Raw genomic sequence first — 18,061 nt, forward strand, 5'->3', positions numbered from 1 at the left:
TAAAAGCGTATATGCAAATTGATATGGCCGGATTATATGGTTTGCATTGTTGAAGTTGTAATAAGTTCCATCGAGTCGCAAATTCCTGTGCTTTCTACCTGCAGGAATGCAGCGTATATTGACTATCTATGTCGGCTCGATGGCTTTAAATATCAGTCATAAAAGACATGGTTGAAATGCCTTTATTCGAGTTGCTCTAAGTTTGAGGCATTGATTTTGTATATTTTCAATAAAAAATATCTGTTGTCTGCTGCTTATTACTAGCTATTTGTTTTCAAAGGAGATTGTTTTGAATTTTGAGGCAGCGAGAGTTGAGAAATTCTTTCATAAGAAGGCTCTAGAAGACGAGCGTAGCTAAATCTATACCACTCTTCAGAAACTTTTGCTTCTAAAGCGATTATTACCCCCTATAAAATGTTTGATAAAAACGAAATTACAGCACAATTTTTATTTTTACGTAGAAATTTGCAAGCTTTATGCAGTTTTTGGTTTACCTCTAGCGTTTGCAGTAAATTGTCCTTAACATCTAGTATTCTTTGCGAACAATTATCAGCATGAATTGAATTATTTTAAAAGTGAAATGATGAAATCACCGAATGAACGTTCCTTTGACGTGAATTAATTTTTCAATTTAAAGCGCCGCAAATATTTCCGGCATTTTCCGCTATAACATTTTTTTAGTGAAAAATGGGAGTAAATAAGAGTAATTATTATATTTTTTCTTTCCTGGGTTTCATTCAAAATGTGAAATATAAACGTTTATATCGTTTATTTCATATAACGTTTCGACGAGATAACAGCGCCATAATCAGATTTAAAATTGAACCCAAACTAAAAACACCAATTTACAATTTAAATATGTTGTACAAAAACTATAATTTATGAAGCGTTAAAACATGCATTAGTTCTTAAGGGAAAAAACTATCTTTGGGACAGCAAAACATTTGAAAAACTTAGGTTTGGCTGTCTTGAAACTTCGCATTTGTTTGAATTATTGTCTACATTTGGAGTCGGAAAAATAAATCAAAAAAAGTAAGTATAATACAAAATTGCTTGACTTTTGTATGAAAATAATTTTTTAGTCACCTTTCGCGTGATTCACATTTTCCTTGAATCTCAGAAAAGAAAAAATATAATAACAATTACACGCAATCAGAAAAAGAAATAAAAAAGTAAGTATAATATAAAATTGCTTGACTTTTGTATGGACTTTATTTTTTAGTCGTTTTCGCTTGAATAAACGTTTCTTTTATAAGAAGATGTGAGTAAATATAATTGCCGTTATTAGAGTGACTCGAGCGCAAATAATTCGCTCCATTGAACATTCGCAAAAGGTAAATTTCAGCAGCTATTCTTTTAGTAAAACTTATTAAAGATTCATATTTGATTTACATTGTTTTTGGCAGTTTTAAGATAATTCCATTGGATTCATTGAGTGGCCACCGAGATTCGAGGACTTGGATCCTTCGGATTTTCTTTCTTTCTTCGGGCTCAATTGAAAATTAAACTGTATTATTCGAACGCAGAGTCAGATGGAAAAACTTTGCCACTGAAAATGCATTTTTCAAATTTCCAACATCTTTCTTATTTCCTCTTAATCAATACTTGAGTTGATTATAAGTATTTCATTCAAGTCGCATTTTCTTTACGAGTCATCCTGTAAGTGTCAACTGTATATTGTTTTAAAAAAGTTATTGGCCTCTCCGTATTATTGAAAACAATTTTTGAGAACAATTTGGCAACGTTTGAAACAATTTTACAATTATTTCACCTGTAATAACAAAGAAAATTTACACCAAAGAAGGCAGTTAACCACAGTATTTTACCAATTTATTGAAAAAAAATCGTTTTTTGTGGAACATTTTTTTTATTAATAACTTTTTAAAAATTGCACTATTAAAACATTCGTTAATTAAGAGAATGCTAATAAAAGCAGTCCTACTTCATTGAAGTCATTAAAAAACTCGTTTCCAACTTGGGTCCACAACTGCACTAAACGGTAAGTTAAACTAAAAGTAAGAACCAGTTTGTCTGGGAAAGTTCTTTGTAACTTTCCTCTGGCGGTGGAAAAATATTATACTTTACATATTCATTTTTAATTAAGCTAAAGCCACTGGAAGCTAATTTATTTTGCTAGGTTTGCTAAAATTCGTGCACTTATTGTGTGAGCAAATTTATAAAATCCATAATTGTATAATTTTGTTGCGAAAAAGAAGAAAATCCGCTAAATTTCTGCTTTCTGCTGAGCATCTTCAGCAGCATTTATGAGTAGTAGATGTTTTCAAAAGAACAATTTTCTAGATTATTTTCCATCGCATTATTTTATCATTAACAAAAATGTTTAAGTTGGAAATAAAAATATTTCAGACAAACAATAAAAAATACATTTTAATATAAACCTGTTTGTACGCACCCTTCAAGTTGAGCAAAATATAAAATCGAGCAAAACTTAAAAAACTATTATTCCAATCTAACCGAGAAAAACCGAATGATTGTGTAAACACACTTTGAGAAATTCAATTATCAAGGTTAAGGGTTTCGGGCCTTCAGCATCTTTAAAGGTCATTGCTGAGCCGAGAAAACTGCCCCGGAAGACTGAAGCCACTAGTGTTTGCAAACCTTTAAGAAGGAACTCTCCCGAAAAACTCGTCAGTTTCTAATCAGTAGTGCTTGAAACTGGTGAGCTTTCCTCGTATTTTTGTCTCGAAAAACTCATCAATTTCCACGTGCTATTAATTCGAGCAGCATTATTTGAGAAGTTTAAGTAAATGTCCACAACTGTTCTCTTGCTTACTGTCCTTTAGAACACAAGTGACTTAAAAGAAATTACTTGATTAGATCACACAACTTTTCGAGCTCTGATTTCTCTAAATATTTTAACAAATTTGTCGCGTCTTTTCAAATCAATATCGTGAACTGTGGACTTGTAAATTGCATTGTACCGTTAATCGTCACTCAATACTGATTGGTAATTTAGCCACTTCGAAAGGAATTAATTGGAAAACTGACCACCTTCGCTGAGCGTCTGTTGTGTAATTAGCGCCATTGAAAGTGGCTAAATTAATTATTAGTATTGAGTAGTGGTGCAGAATAAAGGGCTTTTAACAATTATACATACACTTTATCGATTGTTCTCTAGTTCCATCTTTCGAAAATGCCCTGTTTAATTACATAAATATTTTTCAAATTCTTGCTGCGACAAAATTAATTAGAAACTATTCCAATCTGAGCTATTCCTGCTCTTTAATTAGGATTCATTTTTCCCTTTCAGAGGGATTGCACTCTTTTTAATTACTGAGAGTTATGAAATGTTCAGTTGCCTTTTGGTGGATTTTGATAAGAGGCTTTTATAATTCAATTGTAGATGCCAAAGCCAGATTTTTGGAGTTCTATTTGTCTGATATAAGACGTAAAGCCTCAGTTAATTTAAATGAACTCAACTCTCTCCTTTGAACAAAACTCTTTCATTTGGTCTTCATTTGAAAGAAAAATAATGGAGCATTTGTATATTTACGTCAAAAAGCGAGTTATTTTAATTTAATCTAAAACGTTTTATATTACCGTCGTAAAATCCGGGGCCATCCTATTAGGCTATTATTTAGTCTCAATTTGCCTTGGAAAAATCGAATACAAATGGTTTCGATTACCGGGAATGTAGTTTATGCAGTTCCATTACATGCTTTTCAATATTTAAGCAGCAACTTTCTTTATAATTGCGATGTTTCCGAAGACAAACGAATCCATTTGCACATCCGCCAAATGGAGCATGGAGCACCAAGATACTCAAGTTGCATCAAACGTAATATCCTAATAAGCACTTATATGGGCATGTTGAAAATTTAAAGAGAATATTAAATTGCAGCCTTTGTCGTCTAAATAACCCATTTGCCCAATGGGAGTTTACAGCTTATTTAATTAGAAGAACTTCAGGACCTATGTCGTTTTAAATACATATTTTAAAACAGAAAATAAAATCTTTATAAGATGATTATATTATATAAGAGTGAAGCTTCACACAAAGGGGCGAATATCACTAAAAATAATTGTGGGGTAATTACATTCGTTAGGGTTTATTGTGCTTAATAATTCCTGTTTCGGGAGACGTTATCATTACGAACACAATTATGCTTTGCACTTGTATATCAGCATAATTATGAAAACTCTGTTTTGCCCGGCAGATTTAATGGTATGGCTGCGGGCACACTTAATAACAAGACTAATTGTTGGATTATTAAGTTGCGCACCAAATTTGCAGTTTTGCTGGTTTGCGGACATTATAAAGATTAAAACGTAATTATGCATTAATCTAAAGAAAGCTTAAAATCGGTCTAATTATCCTATTAATTATAGCGAGTACAAGCTAACGTTCAAATTAGCGATTTGTCTTTGGAAATTGCAGTTGAATAAAAAATTGTCGCATTAGATAACGAAACTTATTGTAAAAGTATATGGAAAAGTAGAGTTTGTACTTTTAGAATATCTTGATTTTCCATTTATATTTTAACTTCTTTAAATCTAATTACTTTCACAATTTGCTTCATTTTGCAGCTATTGCCGTCTTGGATTAAAACACCCTTTTTTTTCAGAGAAACCCCCAAACATTTTTTTATAGCAGAGCAATTTGCGAAAATCGAAATAAACTAATTGTGGTTATATTTTAATGTTTGCAAAAACTGAGTTTGCATTAGATTCCTGCTTAGAAGGTAACGTTGACTATGTTTCATAATTTTGTTTAATTCCGAAAAACGTTAACGTTTATTTTCGAATACCGACCACCAGTTCAATTGAATACAAACATTGCCTGTCGACCAAAAAAAATCCATTATGAGCTCAGAAGCGACATTTATAACATACATTTCAGTAATTTGGTGATGAAAAAGGTAATGTACAAAGCATTTTCCATACTCATGCCTTTATTAATCAAACTGTTGAATTTATTATCAGCCCGTCTATTATTTTGCCTAAAAAATTCATTGCATAGTAAATCCCCGGAACGTTGGGAAAACGAATTATTTATGATGCATGAATGGTATTATTGTCTATCTAATCATCCTTGCGTGCGAACTACTTAACGGTCATTAATTCCTAATGTTAGGTTTAAGGGATTTTGTTTCTTGGAGTTGTTTTTAACAACTTTTATTCTTTTCCTTGTATAAAAATGATTCGTTCTCATTTAAGTGAAAATTAATCGAATGTGGATCATACACACAAAAGTTATGCAGAAAAGAAAAAGCCGCGGTTAAATATTTGTATTAATGTTTTCATTAGGTTTTAAAAGGATTGTATATAACATGAACGAAGACTAACATAGGATGAATAATTTCTGGGATAAATTTATTGGAATAGATTAGGAAGATAAATAATACAAAGAGATAATAGAAGTTGAGTTAATACTAAAAACAGATTGATCGAAAAATCCATTATCGACTGAGTTGATACAAACAGTAGATACACGGGTAAATATAGCGCTTATTTTTTGATGAAAGCAAAAATAAGACTGATAATGTGAAGAGAGAAACAGAGACAGATTAAATAATGACAAAACGTTTGTTGCCATACAAAAAGTAAGACAGCAAACTGAGTTATGTAAGCAAGAGGCTTAAAGGAATCTATGAGGTTGAAAGAGTTTATGGAAAGAGAAAGTGAACACTAAATCTTCGAATGCAACGGCGACAAGCGGTATTAAAAATACTGCTAGAAACCAATAGGTGACTAAAAGAAAAGGGCAATGGCACAGATGCTGATGATAAAAACAGCTGGAAAATTTTAAAAATATTAAGGTCAAAAAGTCTCAGACATAATGAACGCAGCAAAAAAAAACTAAGAGATAGGAAAAAAATGACTGAAATACGAAATTGACGATAATGAGCACGGACGAGAAAATGAAAATGAAAGGATAAAAATAAAGAAAGGTAAAGAAGCGAGGCGAATTGTCCGGAACAATAATATCCGTTTGAAGGAAACACTTTTTAGGTGAAAACGTATATCGGAACATGTGACCACACTAAAGTTAATAGCGGAGGAAACACTAAAGTAATAAACAAACGGTTGGTATTTATGATTACACGATTTACTGGCGAAATAATTATAATTTTGTTTGCCCAAAGCGAAACAAACCTGACAAGGAAAATAGTTAACAATACAAATATAACTACTAAGATGGTTTGCACACATATAAAGAACAGATAAAGAAAAAACAAAAGAAGTGGAGAAGATTTCGGCAGTTACTTTGGAACGAATGAAGAAAGTTTGCTTATTAATAACAACAATCCCCCGACTATCATTACGGTCATCAAAACTTTCAGTGCTTCCATCGTTCCCTCCTCCCTCCTCGATCAAAATACTCTCACTCATATTGTCCTCAAAAAACTTCTACTTAACTTGAATGGGTTAAGTATGAACAGTTTTAACCGTCCAGTCTTGGACACAATTCAGCAGCCCTAAATGGAATATATCCAGAAACCAGCACTCTGAAAATATTTCTATTGCTTGTTGCGAAAATATCGGGTAACTCTGTGTGCGTCCAGTAAATCCCATAAGGGTTTAAGGCAACATTGGGGCAATAATAATATGATATCACGTTATGGAGTCTAGGCTGGGTGAAACCTTCATCGAGCTCAGGCTTTATTCATTTACGAGCAGGCAACAACATTATTATATCGGATTATAATCCCGGTGAAATAAGTTTTTGAAGGATATTTCAATCATAAATGAGAAGTTTGGTGTAAATACAGTTAGATCTGTTCGTATAAAGTAAATTGCTTGTGTGGTTTTTACAAACAAACGGGTTCAAAATCATGGAAATTACGTTCAAGAGATGATCCAACATCAGGAACCAGAAAATTTAAGATTCACAATGCGACAAAATCTTTCATATAAGCTCAGATTCTTTAACATACTTCGTTTCGTTCTGCTCGTGCAAGTTGTAGGAATGTTTTGTAACTGTAATTCGCATATTTTGAAATAAGCCGTTGTTGCCAAGGACTCATAAAATGTGAGAAATATAAATTTTTATTATCAACAATTTCTGTCTGTTAGTAGCCTCATGTGATGTTGTCTTTTATAATATAAACTTATAAAATAATATTAATTTTTTTGGCAAAATCAAATTTTGTAAATGTGTTTAAGCCGTTGTTCCGCTATTTTCTTTAATTACAGTTTCACTGCAAACAGTTGGGAAGCAAACAAGGCTCTGTTTATTTGATTGTAGACTTAATTGTTTGTATTAATTCTCTTAATTCGTGTATGTTGTGTATTCCACAAGTATTGCCAACAAAAAAGTATGAAATGGTTGATGTTGCTTCTGAAAAATATTAAAAATTTTCTGTTAATTTTTTTTGCCAATGATTGTATTGTTAAACTTTAACTGTAATTTTAAGTTGTTGCTATTTAGTCCGAACAAACAAACACAGTAAATATACAAGGTGGTCCAAAATAAATTTTACAAATGGAAATGCTGTCTGCCGAACTGAAGAAACTTTGATGATATGGTCAACTCACATTAGTGCTATTGGTGGTTTTTGGCATATTTTAGAATTTAAGCATTTACGTTTTCAAGCATAAGGAATTTTTGAGAAATTCGCACGAAAGGCGATTACGGCAATGCATTGGCTACAATTTTTTAGTTACGCTGTAAACTGACTTTTGGAGCGGCTGATTCTGTTTGTCTATCAATTTCACCCCAAAAAGGTATTTTCAGTCGATATCAAATCGCCGTTTTTGATATATCTGCCATTAAGAAAAAAATGTAGAGTATTATACAACTGATTCATTAGCCACATTAAAATTAAGTTAATAATAATTCGAGAAATGTAAACAAGTAATAATTAAATTTTATTCTTTAGCAGTAGAAATGTTTCAGATTATTCACGATTGATGATTGATGATTGATCACGATGATGTTGTAACATTTTGCGCGCTTGTTGAATTATCGACCAAGGATACCTTTTCTGTCCGAAATTATTAGTAAAATTTAATAAAACTTACTAAAAGTCAATATACAGGGTAATCAAAAAGGTCGACATTTGATTGCACATCTAACTGCATTGGTTGAATAGTTTTTAAAATTTTGAAACCGAAATAAAAAAATATATTTTTGGCTAATTTGAGACAAACATGTAAATTTTGACCATTTGTAGTCGCCAACAGTTAACTTTTGATCTTAAATAGTTACACAAAATCCTCCCCGTGTACATGGTCATGTTGCTTAGTTGCTTTAAGTTATTTTTTTAAATAATAAGAGGAGCATCTTAGAGGCATTCATTAGAGTTATTTCCATTTTTTCCCAATATAAAATAAATCAACTGAAGCTAAAAAAGTGTTAGTCATCACGAAGAATCAATGCAATCAACCATCTGCTAAAAGTGTTTGAGACCATGGCAGGTTTGGTAAAGCGAATATCCCTCATAACTAATGATTGTTGCTGACAAGCTTCTTTTCATGGAAAGAGGAAAATATGTAATAACGCTCTAGATATTGCTTAACCAAGCAGAATGCCTTATTTCAGCACAGGTTTGGAATCATAAAATTTAATCTCAGAACATGTTTCTGCCTATTTCGGGCTGAGAAGCACACAGTTGAATTTTGTATTTACCAGTGTGATCGTAGGTAATGATATTGATGATCGTAGGTATGATTACTGTTGTTATCTCGATCACATTAAGTACTTAATATTTCTTCGCCCACGTTAACCATTTATTTACCTTTGAATAAATTGTTACTTGTGTGGGCCTCACTTGCTCTAACTAGTGTATATAAAAATAACTGCCATTATCAATTTTTTAGGCTATTATGAAAATATGTAGAAGCTGAAAATATATCAAAGGCATTGTTTGTCTATAAGGGGTAATTTCAATTTGGGCATATTCTTCACTTATAACCTTCTAATTACGTTGCCAGTCTGGCAAAAAGCTGTTCCAACAATTTGCATGGTTATTAAAAAAGTTCTTCGTCGAAGACTGAAAGTTGGGCAATATTTGGCCAGCATTTGAAAAGCCTCAGAAAGAACGTAACAAAGACAACGAAAAAACTAACCAACTGTGCCGAAAGTTCAACTGGATAAGTTATTCAGCCTGTTCTATGAACTCTCGCCATTTGGAACTAATAGTTGATGTAGATAGAGATGATCTATATCAGTATCTCAAATTTCAGACAACTTTATCTAGTAGATAATTGCTTGGAAAGGACACTATTGTTTCCAGAAAATAACTAGAACGGTTGGTTTCCGGATACACAGCCTTAGAGCCGGCACTTCCACCTCTGAATAATTTTGCCTAGTAAATACTAACTTCAAAAGCCATTTGGATACAACTGGCTCTCAAAGGGAACATACTTTGTCTCTTTAACTGTCGTATTGTTCAAATAAAGCTATACGATAGCGATTTTATTACAGGCCGCATAATGTGAAATGAGTACCTACATACACTTTGTATCATCTAAGAGTTTACGACTCTACTCTTTTATCGATAGGAATTTGAAATAGCATAATAAACTTTAGTACCAGGACTCTAGAGTAATTGGGAACATCCCTCGTTGGGTCTGATCAATTCCATTTTAGCATATGAATATAGAAAGTATAAATAAATAAGTGCATTTGGAATATGGAACTTTTTACGACTTGGGCTTAGGATGAGTATTGAGCAGATAACAGTAACTTTCGTATAACTATCATAAAACCTTTATTTTTTGCCTGTGGGCCATAAAGATTATATAATTATGTGGTTAAACCCACCAGCCCTGACCATGCATAGAATATATGTTGTAGAATTAGACTCGAAATGTGGACCGGCAGGATTTTTATTGATTCGTTTGCTAATAGTCAATTTGAGCACCAAATTGGAGTTAATAAAATTGCGCGTCATTGTAGGTTGTTAATCATAAATTAGCAAAGATTTATTCGACTCCCATCGTAATTTATTGTCTAATTAGCAAAGTTTATTTATGAGCCTTAATTCAATATTGAGTATCTGCAACACAATTTTTATTTTGCTTTGAGCGAACTTCATGATAATTTTATCGCTAGGCGAATTTAGATGAGGGCTGTTTTACATTTTAGTCTGGCAAGCTCGATTTTATCTAATTGAAAAATATAGCCCGAAAATTGCGTGACAATTGGAAAAGGCAATTTCGTAATGTCTTTTATTAAACTACGTGAGATTCGTCCGAAATATATACAAAGTAAATTTAATTTGAAACTTAATAAGTTTTATTTGAGCCACGTGAACTTTGCAAAAGCAAAATTACAAAATTTATTTCACTGACGCACAACAATCTGAACGTTAAACAATGACAATTGATACAGAACAATTCGAAACAAATGGAAACTGAAATAAATGAAAAAAATATCGTCAAAATTGGACAAACGTACACTGAATACATATAATGAAAAGGGATTTTAATTTGAAACAACAGGCCACTTTGTTTGGCAATTGTGTTGATTTATGGATTTTCCAGAGCGGATCAGCTTGTGAAAACCAAAACACAGCATAATCAAATATTGACTTAAGGTGCTGCTAAGGTTTTCAGGCACTTGCTATTTGATTCATCTGAAAAATTTACATTTGTATAACTATTCAATATTCACTTGACTGTTATGTAAATACGATTATCTAGAAATTTACAATTTAATCAGCTCATTCCCATTCTCAACTATTATCATCTCGATAATCAAACCATTGCAGTTCAGCGATTGGATAAATTTCAATCAGTCTTTAATTCCAGTGTATTATAGATGGGTAATTTAATTCATTATCTTTGTTGTTTTGTTTGGTTCCAATGAGTATTGAAAGCGTTGAACGGTGGAGTTTTCTGACTTTTAGCCCGTGGTAAAATGTAATTGCTTCCAGTTGTTTGGCAGGGTTGCTGCTTCAAGCAAAAAAAGATGCAAGCTATTCGTGCTTGCGAAACGTCAGGAACAAATTCATTTCCACGACGGCCTAAAAGTCGGAAAAACTCACCAATTTTGATTAGAAACTGGCGAGTTTTTACAGTTTCCATTAATGGCCTTTATTTTTGTACAAACATGGAACTTATGATCAATTAGTTCTCTAATAAAATGCCATCATTTGACGCATTAACAACACAAAACGTGTATGTTTAATCTGGAAATCGATCACCAATTTCCAAATAATTAACAAAAAATAATTTCGTTTTCGTTTTCCGATCGTTATCGTCTCGCTTTGAACGTCCAGGCAGGCGACAAACGTGTTGATGTGATGAAAAACAACAATGAATATTGAAAGTAAATATTTTTAAACCGTCCTTTATTGGAAAAAGTTTTTAAACATATAAGAAAGTGAATTGACTGGCGGCTTAGGTTGCCTTCAGTAAATTTTCGACACCCAAGTACACAAAATAAAAAAAATCCAAAGTTAGAAAACTTGACATCCAAACAACTTGGTCTAGGTTTGTTAGACCAATTTATGATCAAGTTGTCGCCTAAATAAAAATATAAAATTGAGAAACAATCATTCTAAAATAAAATCACTAACATGTTATATTGTCACAATAATTGGTCGCTAAATTTAGAATAATTGAGCAGCAGTGATTAAAGTGATGCATGTAAAAACAGCGACTTTTATGACGTGAAAGACTGATTCATTTCATAAACTGCAGCTTAAAGCGAGATTGCCTCCATAAAACTTTTAATAGGGTCGCATGGTAATAAAACTGCTGCACCACATGGAAGGAGAACTGAACTTATCGTTTTCCCATCCCGAAAATTCCATCAAGTTTCTTTTGCAGTGTGGGTGACAAAGGCAAATATTTTTGCCACTTTTCATACTTTCTGCAATTAAAAACTTTTGCAAAGAAAGACGAATCTTGCGGACCAAATGTTACGGGTTGAATTTTATTGTCAGATTGATCGAATGTGCAAATGGTGCTTCACTCCAACTCCTACAGGCCAAAGAAATGAAGATATATAGCATTAATTAAGTGATTTTTAAGTGCGATTGAAATATACTTTTTGAAAATTGCTTGGGAAAAAAGACGAGAAGAAAGCAACGAAAACGACAATTAATCAGATCCGAAATAATTGTAACTTTTTGGTATAATTTAATGGGTTTTTTAGGTTGGAAGCAATCCATTGAGCTAAAAAATCACGCATGGAAAATCTTGATTTTTGACCGACAAGTTTATAAAGGGGAGGATTCTTTCACAGGTCTCTCAAAAGGCATGCAATTCTACATAGTCCTCATCACAAGAATGCAAACAGCTCATTCAAAAAGCCCTTGGAATCTTCACATTCGAATTAATTGATCGCAAGCTTTAACCGTCGATATGTTCTGTGCAGTTTTTTTTATGTGCGTGTTGGAGAGATTTTTAGTACGGAAACCATCCACGGAGCCAAAAAACACCCACCTAAACTTCGGATTTCTGACCGAAAATTTCGTAAAGTTCATTTTTTCAAAAATGTTTAATCTTTCAAAAAGCTTCAAATTCTACACAATTTTTGCCATCGAAAATCGAGGAATGCAACCAGCTCATTCAAAAACACTTTAAAACGGTTTTTGAGCAGTCATGATCGTTAACCGGACATATATTCCTTATTATCGACTAAAAGACTTTAGTTGTACCTATTTGGGACTATTTTAGGTCGGAAAAATCCATTAAGCTTAAAAAAGACGCATGGAAAATTTTGATTTTTCAGCGAAAACTTCATAAAGGGTAGAAGTAGATTTTTTCAAAAAATATTAAGTCTCTCACAATGGTTCAAATTCTACATTATATTCATGACACAGAGCCAAAAATTTAAAAACACGGTAGAATTCTCAGAGGCAAAATAATCGCAAATTTTCGTCCGCTTTAAGCGCATTTTGAGCAGTCCCGAGTCGGCAACGACTTTAAGTGTACAAATTTAGAACCTTTTTAAGTCAGAAACAATCCGTTAAGCTCAAAAAACACGCATATCAAATTTTGATTTCCGACCGAAAATTGCATAAGCGGTAGGGTCGATTTTTTCAATCAAATCTCCCAAAATGGCCAAAATATTACATCATTTTTGTCACAACGAAGCGAAAAATGCAACGAACTCTTTGAAAACATTCCCTATCCTCCAGATCCAAAAAAATTGGAATTTGGACTCATTTCTAAGGTGTGTTGGGCCATTGACGATATTCACCCGACTATATCTGCCTGACGTAGAACCAAAAATGTGAATACTTCAGAAAAAGTCCGAATTTGCATTTTTCAGAAAAAGTTGTCACCATCACTTGAGCAAGATTATGTTTGCATAAAACTGGCAAAATCTACTCATCTTTAAAAAATACCTAATAACTTTTTACAAGCTCTGTAAACGCACAAAAAATCATCGTTCATTTTCCGCACCTTCTGGATGAATCGATCATTCATAACCGCCTCTTTAGTAAATAAGCCCTTCACATTGATAGACTATCAAACCGAAGGTGCCTCTCCTCGCATTAAACTGGCTTTTCATAAAATATAGACGCCCCAGTAAGAAAAATTACTGCATAGCCGACACTTAAGCAAAAAATTTCATATCGATAAATTGATACATGTATCAGAGAGTCTGGATGTTGAGATAAAAGTTCACTGAGTCGAGAAAATGGATTGGTTGGAAATTTATTTAGTTCGTGATCAAGCAGAGCTCATTGTATTGCAAATTTGTTCAGCATTAAACTTTTCGAGCACGATTTAATAGAATAGTCGCGGACTTGGAAAATGTCTGCACGTTCATTTCACTCATTACTAAGTCTGGATCAAGCCATTTATGTGTTTTAAAGTTGAGTTCTACTGCTCCATGACCAAGTCACGTCGGAGTTCAACTGGATATACAACCATCGAAAAAATTGCAGTCGCATCGGACATTGGAAATAAGTAAATAAATCAGAAGAAAATTAATTAAAATATGTATTAATGAAGAGTAATAAGCCGTAGGTAAGATAATAATTTATTTATTTCCTATGGCCATTCAAATGGAGCATCAGTAATAATATCCCATTTAGCAACCAGAACTATTCAATAATTAATAGTCATCCAAATAGGCCCATTGTTGCCAATATCCCGAATTAAATGCGAAATCAATTAATGTTATAAATTTAGCACGTACAATACATCGACTAGTACCAAAATAATTACATTAGCAATGCTTACTACTTTTATCATATCGAAAATCGTTAGTTTGATAGAAAACAACAATGGCAGTGAATGAATGAAGCAACTAAACGAGCCAGCTTTATTAAGAAATTATTATTTCAGTGGAAAGTTATTTAATAAGGTAAGCTGAAAGGTTGCATGTAAGTTTTAAGAGGTAGTTGAGTGGGGCGGAATTACCCATTTGGGAAAATAACTAAAAGCGGTTTGCCGGCATTAAATTCTCCACTTGGGGGCGTTAAAGTTTACGGATTGGTTGTCTCGACTTGTCGGTGCTAGTTGAAAATAATTTTCACTCAATTATCAGCGAAAATGTGCACATTTTGTGCAAATAACATACAAATTAATAATGTTTAGTTTCGATTGATTTCCAATAACTCTATGGTGTTTTGAAAATAATATACCAAAGTGAACATAATTCCGATAACGATTTTTAAGCAACAAGAAAATCATCAATAAATTAAGAGATTGAAGAAGCTTTGGCTGAAGGTCAGTGATTTGAGTTCAAGCTTTAATCAACTAAGTAAAGTGGCACCAAATATTTCAAATTGATAAATTCGCAAAAGAGATAAGCATTGCATTTGCAAACTGGAAACAGATATTTCAAGGGATTGCGGGAATGTACTTTTCAATATTACTATAAAAAATAAAAAATCAATGGGAAAGACACCAACGAAACAACAGCAAGATATAGTAGATTGTTTTAAGCCAAAAAAAAAGGGAAATTACAGTCAAACCAGAAAACACGTTTTATCCATGTAAAATTTACGTAAATTTGTCGAAAAAATGTGGAAAAAGTTTTTCGCTACTCCTCAAGCAGAACGAGTTGGCGACGAAGACGTAAACACACATGGAAACAATTCTACAAAACCAATTAACACGTAGATAGTCCAGATATGGAAGATAATAGTAATCAGAACGATAAGGTGAAGTATCGTAAATATGAAAAGCAAGCGAGATGCTGTTTTGGGAGAACTAAACCAGATAAAAAATAAACCCACTTGCGGCAGAAAGAAGGAAGTAATGATGAAGAAATAAATAGAAGTATGAAGTGATTAAAGGTTTGTTTGAAATACGTAGATTCGGCAGAGGTTAAAGTAACAAACAATCAGATGACAAGATTTGTACGACAATCAACCGAAATCACTGTAAATAATGCTTGCTGAAACAATGGACAAAATGAATGTATGAAGAAGAAGGAAGAACAAAAGAAAACAAGAAGACAAAACTTCAACAATGAAAAATAAAGCCAAATAAATAATTACCATAACGAAACTGTATTTATTAAAAATCAATACGAGAAAAAAATAATTCAGAACAATGAAAACAGATAGTAAAAAGACAACACGTGATAACGTATAATAACATCTGATCATAAGGTTAGAAAATAAAACTATATCAACGGATAGTTGAATTTTCACATTCTAAATGAGCGTTTAAAGTGTTAATATTGAAAAGTTGAAACATCTGATGTTAAAAGCTCAATTGTTACTGAATGGGAACTATAAGCAGAAAAAATATATTTAAGTAAATATATTAGGCCTAGCGGAGATAAATGTAAAACTAACGAAAAACCATTATTATCTAAGATAAGAAACAGCCAAAGAACAGCTGCTGAAGTACGGTGTGAAAATTTTGACGAAAATGTTGAATAACTGACCGAAAAGCATCAAAAAACACACAAAAAAACCACTAGTAACGTTATAAAAACACTAAAAATAGCCAAAACTGGTTTTCTCATTTTATTTACTTCCTAACTTTCTGAAGACATGAATTGAATAATTGCCTAACCTGAATATCATTTTGTTAAGTTTATGTCAATGTTTTATTTAAAGTGATAAATTGAAGATAAAGTTGCGTTCAATCGTTGAATAATAATCACTGGCACGTTGACAGACAGTAAGCTGAAATAATTCCAAATGATGAAAAAAGCAAGGAACAAAACACAATTAATCTAACATTGGGCTGTTACGCTTTTTACTGGAAGAACATTTATAATTAAGGTTATTTTTTGTGTATGGCTGATGCTAAAAATTGAAGAAGAATGTGCTGAGAATTAAAAGCAGAAAAATATAAAAATTGGTAAATTGTCTACTGAAAACCGAACACCATTTCAATACTTTTCGGTCATTAAACAAACGTTTTCATGGGCAAATAATTTAAAAAATTTTGAGCGAAGCAACATACAATGTTCTAAACTTTTTAAAATGTTCGAATGTTCGGATTAAAATTTATAGGAGCCTAAAATAATTAATAAACCCACTCCTACTCTTCGAGCAACATTGTCTGGTCACTCTGTATATAACAGTTAAAGTATTATTATATATGTATATTATACAAGATCTTGTATGATTTTTTAAAAGCAAAAAAATATCTGATGTAATTTGCTTAAAAGCTCCAAATATAAACTTCAGCAAAAGACAGAAGCAGATAAATAAGTAAAATAAGAAAATAGAGTTGAAGCCCCTACGGAGCAAGCAATAATAGCAAGTTAAAACGCCGTTTATTTCCAATTATTTAGAACCAAATTTGGCAAACGTGCTATTCGGTTAAAAAAACAGAAAAACTATCAAGTAAATCCAAACAGTTTTGGTTTGAACCAAACAATATGGTTGCCAAGTTCTTAGAGTCCCAAACTAGAACAGCCAAACAAGATAAACAAAGATTTGCTTACATTAAAAACACCAATACGGAAAAAACCAAAACCGACGACGCTTAAAAACTAACTGAGTCTGAAAATGGATGAAAAAGTTTTCAAACAATTTTGGCGCGCGCGCGCGTGTTTGGACTTGCGTTTGTGGCAAAGGATCGTGACGTGGAAACGTTTTCCAGGCTGGATGCGACGCGAGACTGATTTCGCCGGGCGTCGCGACGTCCGATCAACCCTCGCAAGAGACGCCGCACGAATTGGTCGGGGGTACCGAAATCCGGGCATAACAGTAAACAAGACCCCGACGCTCTTTTACGTACAAAAAAAACATTTCCAATATTTAAATCTGGACAATCGGTTTGGTAGCAATCGACGCTATTTCGGACAAACGACTAGTCCAGAGAAATTGCTAAAAATACATTATGCAAACGGATTTTTTGGAGAAAGGTAGAACACTGCTTTGAAGGGAATAAGGGGATCAGGCAAAGGTGTTCTTTAGTATATTTCGTGAAGATATTAGCTCTTGAAGACGCACTGGCAATTTGCTATTAAGCAGTATTTTAAAACTGTTTACTAGTCATTAGGGAAACTAGTAGAAAAGCAAATTGATCAAATATTCTGCGTTAGAAACGCGCAGCACCCACAGTTTGCTGGTGTAACAAATTGATAACAAATCTCCTGGTAAGAAACTGAAAGGGAATTTGCCCAAGGAAGTAAAACTAGCTGTAGTTGACCATAAACAACGATTGAGACAAGTCGGGGTGGGATATAAATAAACACCATGACCCTAAAACTGCCTTTGGAAGCTTTTGAGCACGGTTTTCTTAATCTCAAACCTTTGAGGCAACTGGGTAGCACATGATAACTTGAATATGACCTGCTCTTAACCTGTTTTATCGTGTTTATTTAACTGCTTGAATACCTCAATTGAAAAAGCTAATATTGAAACTCTGAACTTGGAGACTTTGGCTTTGGAAGCGCGCGCTAATTCCAAGAGATGTAAACAGGCTGTGAAGTGAAGTTCTCTGATAAGTTTAGCCTCTGAAAAATTGTATGATAAAACTCATCTAAGTTGTAGATAAGTTCTATATTGTTGAGGCGGACTCATTTTTTACTAACTTCTTCTTGGGTATTTCGCCTCAAAAATGTTTGTCTTTAAAAAAAGACAGAATTTCCTCGCGTCTTTCATTACAGATTTCTAAAAAAGGTATCGTAAAAAGTCTATATGATAGAGCAAAAATAATTTGTGATCAATCTAATTTTTCCAAAGAAAAACAATTTATAAAAGAAATTCTAAAT

At 32.9% G+C, this 18,061-nt stretch overlaps 1 protein-coding gene across 3 annotated transcripts in view; it reads right to left on the reverse strand.

Annotated features, from left to right (window-relative positions):
* The window catches only part of LOC109535746 (pleckstrin homology domain-containing family G member 5), a 122,807-nt gene that overhangs the window by 55,557 nt on the left and 49,189 nt on the right, over window positions 1-18,061 (reverse strand). The window contains exon 1 of one of the 3 annotated variants that reach the window (XM_019901709.2): window positions 16,787-16,943. The exons of the other annotated variants lie outside the window; for them this stretch is intronic. The gene's annotated coding sequence lies outside the window, so the exon portion shown is untranslated. Of the gene's footprint in view, window positions 1-16,786; window positions 16,944-18,061 lie in introns of those variants that run through there. 3 annotated transcript variants of the gene reach the window in all.

This window comes from Dendroctonus ponderosae, unplaced genomic scaffold (genome assembly GCF_020466585.1).
Source record: "Dendroctonus ponderosae isolate FM_Combo_2020 unplaced genomic scaffold, Dpon_F_20191213v2 Dpon_F_20191213_3, whole genome shotgun sequence".
Lineage (NCBI taxonomy): Eukaryota > Metazoa > Arthropoda > Insecta > Coleoptera > Curculionidae > Dendroctonus > Dendroctonus ponderosae.